Source organism: Rattus norvegicus, chromosome 5, assembly GCF_036323735.1.
Source record: "Rattus norvegicus strain BN/NHsdMcwi chromosome 5, GRCr8, whole genome shotgun sequence".
Lineage (NCBI taxonomy): Eukaryota > Metazoa > Chordata > Mammalia > Rodentia > Muridae > Rattus > Rattus norvegicus.
The window spans coordinates 15,643,596-15,651,468 of NC_086023.1; the positions used below are offsets into that span (position 1 = coordinate 15,643,596).

The 7,873-nt window shown below is 38.4% G+C and overlaps 1 pseudogene; it reads right to left on the minus strand.

The window, feature by feature from the left end:
• Positions 1-1,118: 1,118 nt before the first annotated feature.
• On the minus strand, positions 1,119-1,902 carry Hnrnpa1-ps5 (heterogeneous nuclear ribonucleoprotein A1, pseudogene 5; annotated as a pseudogene).
• Positions 1,903-7,873: the final 5,971 nt, after the last annotated feature.

Consider the following 7,873-nt stretch of genomic DNA (forward strand, 5'->3'; position numbering starts at 1 on the left):
GGTATTTAGTTTCTGGATGGAATGTTTTCTCATGTGCAGGATATTCAATTGTCCCAGAAACATTGTGTAAAGCTGGTCTTTTTTTCTTTGTATTGTTTTTGGCTTTGTGAGAAATCACTTGACTGTTTTGGACAGGAGCTACTTTTAGTTCTTTGTTCCATTCATTTATGTATCTCCACTTTTCTGCTATGAATATAACACAGTTTGATTACATCAAAATAATTTATCTCTGGCAACCCTATAAACAATGGACATTATTGACTATGAGCCAGTGCTCATAGACAGAATTATCCTACCTCTGTCCTCGAGACATTTTCTGCCCCCAAAAAGTAAATCAATGAATATGCACAGGTAGCCTTGTGGAAGCATTTTACTACAGTTGGTCTGAGGTTAGAAAGAACTTACAAAAAAACAAAAACAAACAAACAAAACAAAACCCCAAATCATTTCATGGTTAAGCATGAGCTTAAGATCTTAAGTACATGCATTCAATCAATAAAATATAATAATTTTTATCAGGATCTAGCCTTGAAACAGGATCAGAGTTCTCAACTGGAAACAGGGATATCTGGAAGGCACATAATAATTATACACAGACTATTTTTTGGGTACAAACTGACAGCAATTTTTCAAGGCTTAAAGTTACTCTCTTCTCCCTCTACCTACCCCCCCCCGACCCCCACCCCCCCATCCCTGCTCTCTTTGTCGCTCTTGCCTACCGCTTGAGGCTCCACATACTTTGCATTCTCTTGCATAATCTGCTTTTCTCCTTTGCACTTTTCTTTTTTTAAAAGACACATGTATTCAGCGTCATGATCAGACTTTTACATTTAGCAATCAACAGCATGGGTGAAAAAGGTCTACAGTAAAACACTTCGTTGGAATGCTTTACTCTTTCCACAGAACAGAAACGAAAATAACCTGTTATACAATTAGTCACAGATACAGTTCTGGAGTTTTTGCCCACACACATGAGTATTGTCTAAAACATGTCTTCTTTGTAGCAGCTAGGCCCTGCCACCACTGTGCTTGGCTACGTTCACAAATCTGTTGTAACCTGTAGCTTCCCTGTCACTTCTCTGTCTCTCCTCTCCTGCTAAGTTTGTTTCCTGCTGTAATTAGAACCTCCTGCCACTGCCATAGCTAATGCTGCTGCTGGAACCTCCATTATAGCCATCCCCACTGCCACCATATCCACCACCACTATAGCTGCCATCAAAGCCACCATGACCACTGAAGTTCCCTCCTCGACCAAAATTGTCATTGCCACCAAAACCACCCCCACTACCACCACCAAAGTTTCCCGGAACCACTTAGACCTCTCTGGCTGGACAAAGCACTAGCCACCTCTTGTTTCGACAGAGCCTTTCTTACTTCACAGTTGTGGCCATTCACAGTATGGTATTTCTGAATAACAATCTTATCCACAGAGTCATGGTCATCAAAGGTGACAAAAGGAAATCCCCTCTTTTTTCCGCTGCCTCTGTCAGTCATAATTTCAATCACTTCAATTTTCCCATACGGCTAAAAATAATCTCGTAGGTGATGTCCTTCAGTGTCTTCTTTAATACCATCAACAAAGATCTTCTTCACAGTTAAGTGGGCACCTGGTCTCTGAGAATCTTCTCTTGACACAGCTCTCTTAGGTTCCACAACTCTTCCATCCACCTTGTGTGGTCTTGTATTCATGGCAGCATCCACTTCCTCCACAGTGGCGTATGTAACAAACCCAAAGCCTCTGGATCTTTTGGTGTTTGGATCTCTCATTACCACACAGTCGGTGAGTGTTCCCCGTTGCTCAAAATGGCTTCTCAGACTCTCGTAGGTTGTTTCAAAGCTCAACCCTCCAAAGAAGAGCTTCCGTAGCTGTTCTGGCTCCTTCGAGAACTCTGACTTACACATGATGGCAGGGTGATGAGAGCGTTCAGCGATGTTTCCTCGGCAGCGTCAAAGAGCAGAAAGGAATAAGATAACGAATGTGTCCCGCGCTTTTCTTTTCCTGAACCCTACACTCACACACACCTCTGTTTGTTACCCTTTCACTCTCATACACACGATTCATACACACCTCTCACATGTCTTACACACAGCACATGCACTCTCCTTTCACTCACACACACAATCTTCATACACACTTCACATTCTCTTTCCACTCACTCTTCACATGCTCTTCTCATGCTCTCTCTGTTGCTCTTTCACTCGCTCTCTTGCCTTTCTCTTCCCCCAGTTTTTTATTGATACTTAAAAGCAGGTAGAAAAAAGACATTGTATGATCATTGCCAAATCAAATTCAAAAGAAGAACCACATCCTACAAAGAATTAAGAATTATAATTGTTCCCCAAAGTTTCAAGCTTCCCCTATCCCAGGTCTGTGGCCAAAATAATAATAATTGCAATCTTATCATTATTTCAACTTTAATTTTTGACTTATTATACCTCAGAACTCACAGCTCTGAGGTCAGCTACTTGTATTTTCCTGTGAAGCTCTAATGATAAATGGCATGGGCAAAGCTGCCAGATATTGAACAGAAAGAATCAAGTTAGCCCTTAACTCAGTAATTCTGCTAGCTTTCTGCTCCTTTACATTGCACACAATGACTCTCGTAAGAGTCCCAGTATTTTGACTTAGTTTTACTAGTATATAATTTTATGCATTCTATACTTCCTTATCCAGGAACCACTCTCAAAACGATATGCAAAACTTATTTCCTAACTTCAATAACTTTTTCCTTTCTTGGGGTCCCAATGTTGGCTCTAATTCATTTTCTAATAATTTCTTCAAACTTCCTTTGCAAGTCAAGCATTAATCTGGAACTACCATTGTGCAATTTTTACATTGTTTCCAAGATGAGAACACACAGCATGCAGCTGGGTCATTAGAGCTCTGCTGTGCTGTGCTCCTATGCCTCAATATCCAATGGTTTAAGAATCATTTACATCAAGGAACATATAGCTTCACAGAACTCACCAAAGCAGGAGAAAGATGTAGGACAGTTAGATACAATAGAATAAGTATGCACACCAAGGCCAACTAAAAAGCAGTCACACATGAATGAAATCTCTACAGTCATTGTCCAAGGCTAAGGTTAGGAGAAATGGGAACAACTGGGTTTTTTTGTTTATTTTTTATTTATTTTTTTTTTAAAAAGAGCTGCATCAGGCTTATTTCAGATGGTGGGTCCCCTGAAGGGTTGTGTCTTCTCAGGTACTCAGAAGCCACCATTTTTTACAAGGAGCTGCTGCAGCTTTCTGAGATGTCTTCATCCTTGCCCACTGCTGGCAATTCCTGTCATGGTATGCTGTCACCAGCAAATTACTATTACTTATAAGCCCCAAATGGGTCAAATACTCCAACACAAAATACAAATCTATAATTTTTAGAATAAACCATCAGGGAAATTTCTTGGAGTTATGACTCAGTAAAGATTTGATATGATTCCCTGACCTCACTATGTGGAAAAAATAGGAAAAATCTGAACTCTTACAAAATATCGATCAGAAAATCTTTTCTTGTAAGAAAACTACTATTGACAAAATTAAAAGCAAGGAAATGTATGACAAAGACATATACAAACAACACATTGCATAAAAATACATGCATCAAAACTAGGTCCAGAGAAAGCGAATATAAAATTCCCAGATGAAAAATGGACAAAAGACTTTTCAGTGAAGAAAATACATAGATGAGAAATAAATTCATGGACTTATATTCACCTTCACTACCTAATATAAAACACAAACTGAGACCTATTAAGAAATAGAACTGCATGCCATTCATTATAAGTTTTAAAAGCAGGAGTAAACCGCACTTGACATTAAAATCAACCATCATCACTCATTAAGAACCACAGGTTAAGCTCAGTATGGCTCCATTTACATAGAATCTTCAAAGCCACTTCTTCCCAGTAGATAGGGCAGACAGAGAGCAGCAGGTGAGACAGCCCACTATCTGGCTCATGGTGAGAGCTTTGCAGGAATGGTTGGCACAGTTCTGGATGTTGGTTACTGTCATGGCTCTAGGAGAGCGAGACATGGGAGAATTGATAGAGCAGATGAGTGAGACAGATTACAGCCTTAACCAATAGCCAACTGTAAAGTTCACAGCCTCAGAAAATTTATGTTCTGAGGGTTAAGAAAGATCACATGGGTAAATTTCTCATGAGTTCAAGCTGTATAAACTCACAAGAACAAACTGCACATGGCAAAAATCATGTTTTTCCATAGAGGCATATAAAGGATTTTGTAAACATGTAATTGAATAACAGCAGCAAGAAATAAAGTGTAAACTGAAGTAAATTCACTTCTATCTGCTATACCTGGGAGAGACATGACAACATATTCCAAGAACAATTCCATGTTTTGAAGAAACTGAAACCACCTGGTTCTTGTCTTGTTTTAATTGGAGTGTTCTCTTAATCACTCAGAATTCTCCCCACATGACTTCAGTTATAGACCAAGTTCTAACATCACAATTTTTATTGTTTTTTTGAAGGCAGGATATCCAGAGAAGTTTGTATTTGATATTCTGTAGATAAATACAACTGTTATTTGATATATGTATATTGTATAAGGAAGAAAATTATAAAAATAATGAATAATATTTGCACAGTGCTCTGGCTAGAATATTATATTAATCAGAAATGTCTAGAAAATTGCCTGCAAAGAGACCCATATATTAGATGTTCTAGTATCTTGCAGATAATTTGCCCATATTGGCCTGTAATAGGAATTCAAATATTGGCCCAGTGCTGGCTGTACCACAGCGCTGGAACACAAAACTTACCTGCAGAGAGCTGGTCTGCCAGGCACACTCTCGCTCCTAAGCTCAGAGTCCACGGGTAGGAACCAATTTTCTCTCTCCTGACTGTCCAAAGAGATTCCTGGCCAGAATGCACAGGGCTCCAGAGCCATGGAAGAGCCTGAGATGGGACCCTTCCAATCTATATCTGCACCCAAGCTGGGATTGTCCCACAATCCTAGGACACAAAAGGTGCCAGTAGAGAGTGGTCTGCCAAGAGCGCACTCACCCCAAAAATCCCAGGCTCACAGGCTCACAAGGCCACAGGAGAGACAAGCTCCAACCGGAGACAATAAGAATAACTAATATCAAAGGTAATCAGAGGGCAAGAGCAACTGTACTTGCCAAGGAACCAAGAGTACTTGCCATCATCAGAACCCAGTTCTCCCAGCACAGCAAATACTGGATATACAACTCATCTGAAAAGCAAGATTTGTATTTAAAATCACATCTCATGATAATAATAGAGGACTTTAAGAAGGACATAAATAACTCTCTTAAACACAGGAGAACATAGGTAAACCAGTAGAAACCATTAAAAAGGAAACACAAATATCCCACCAAGAATTACAGGAAAACACAACCAAGCAGGTAAAGGAATTGAATGAAACCATCCAGGATGTAAAAATGGAAATAGAAACAATAAAAAAATCACAAAGGGAGATAACCCTGGAGATAGAAAACCTAGGAAAGAGATCAGGAATCACAGATGCAAGCATCACAGGTAGAATAGAAGAGATTAAAGCGAGAATCTCAGATGCATGAAATACCATAAAACACATTGACACAATGTGTCGAAGAAAATGCAAAAATCAAAAAGATCCTAACCCAAAACATCCAGGAAATCCAGGATACAATAAGAAGATCAAACCAAAGAATAATAGGTATAGAAGAGAGCAAAGATTCCCAACTTAAATGACCAGTAAATATCTTCAATAAAGTTATAGAAGAAATGTTACCTAACCTAAATAAAGATCCCCATGAATATATTGAAGCCTCAGAGCTCCAAACAGATTGGACTAGAGAAGAAATTCCTTCCATCACATAATAGTCAAAACAGCAAATGAACAAATCAAAGAAAGAATGCTAAAAGCTGTAAGGAAAAAAAGGTAAACTAATATATAAAGGCAGGTCTATCAGAATTACACCAGACTTCTAAATAGAGACTATGAAAGCTGGAAGGCAGATGTCATACAGACCCTAAGAGCACACCAATGCCATCCCTGGCTATTATATCCAGCAAAACTCTCAATTAACATAGATGGAGAAGTCATGATAGTCTATGATAAAAACCAAATTTACACAATATCTTTTCACAAATCCATCACTGCAAAGGATAATAGATGAAAAACTCCAACAAAAGAAGGTAAGCTACACTCTTACAAAAGCAAGAAAGTAATCTTCTTGCAACAGACACAAAATAAGATAGCCACACAAACACAATTCCACTTGTTTTCAACAAAAAGTCACAGGAAAATATCACTTTTCCCTAATATCTCAACATAATTGGATTCAATTCCTCAACAAAAAGACATAGACTAACAAACTGGATACAAAAATAGAAACCAGCATTTTGTTGCACACAGGAAATGCACCTCAGTGACAATGACAGCCACCACCTAAGAGTAAAAAACAGTCCCATAAACCTTAAAGAAATAGAAGCAGTCATTGAAAGTGTTACAATCAAAAGAAGTCCAGGACCAGATGGGTTTAATGCAGAATTCTATCAGAACTTCAAAGAAGACCTAATATCAATAATCTTCAAAGTATTCCACAAAATTGAAACAGAAAACACTACCCAATTTGTTCTTCAAAGCCACAATTAAGCTTATACCTAAACCAAAAAAGCACCCTACAAAGAAAGAGGATATCAGGCTAATTTCCCTGATGAATATATGTGAAAAAATACTCAAATTCTCACAAACCAAATTCATGAACATATCAAAATCAACATTCATCATGATCAAGTAGGCTTCATCCCCAGGGTTGCAAGGTGGTTCAATATAAAGAAATCCATCAATGAAATCCACTATATAAACAAAATCAAGGAAAAAAGACATGATCATCTAGTTAAGTGCTGAGTAAGCATTTGACAAAATTTACCACCCCTTTATGATAAACATGTTGGACAATATCAGGAATCCACCACCACCATACCTTTAAATAGTAAATGAAATATATAGTTAACCCGTAGCCAACATCAAATTAAATAGAGAGAAAAATGAAGGAACCCCATTAAAATCAGGGACTAGACAAGGCTTCAGACTCTCTCCCTACTTATTGAATATAGAACTTGAATTCATAGCCATAGCAATTAGACAACAAAAATAGTTTGAAGAGATACAAATTGGAAAGAAAGAAGTCAAAATATCACTATTTGTAGACGATGTCATAATATAAGTAAGTGACCCCACAAATTCCACCAAAAAATTCCTAAAGCTGATAAGCAACTTCAGCAAGGTGGCTCGATATAAAATTAATTCAGGATGATATTTTCCACTTCCATCCATTTGCCTATGAATTTCATAAAGTCATTGTTTTTGATAGCTGAGTAATATTCCATTGTGTAGATGTACCACATTTTCTGTATCCATTTCTCTGTTGAAGGGCATCTGGTTCTTTCTAGCTTGTGGCTATGAGGTAACCCAATCACAGAAAAACACACATGTTATGCACTCATTGATAAGTGCATATTAACCCAAATGCTTGAATTACCCTAGATGCACAGAACATATGAAACTCAAGAAGGATGACCAAAATGCGAATGCTTCATTCCTTCTTTAAAAGGGGAACAAGAATACCCTTGGGAGGGAATAGGGAGGCAAAGTTTAGAGCAGAGGCAGAAGGAACACCCATTCAGAGCCTGCCCCACATGTGGCCCATACATATACAGCCACCATACTAGATAAGATGGATGAAGCAAAGAGGTGCAGGCTGACAGGAATCAGTTGCTGATCTCTCCTGAGGGCCATAGCCAGAGTACAGAAAATACAAAGGCAAACGCCATCATTAAACCACTGAACTGAGAACGGGACCCATGTTGAAGGAATCAGAGAAAGGACTGAAAGACCTTGA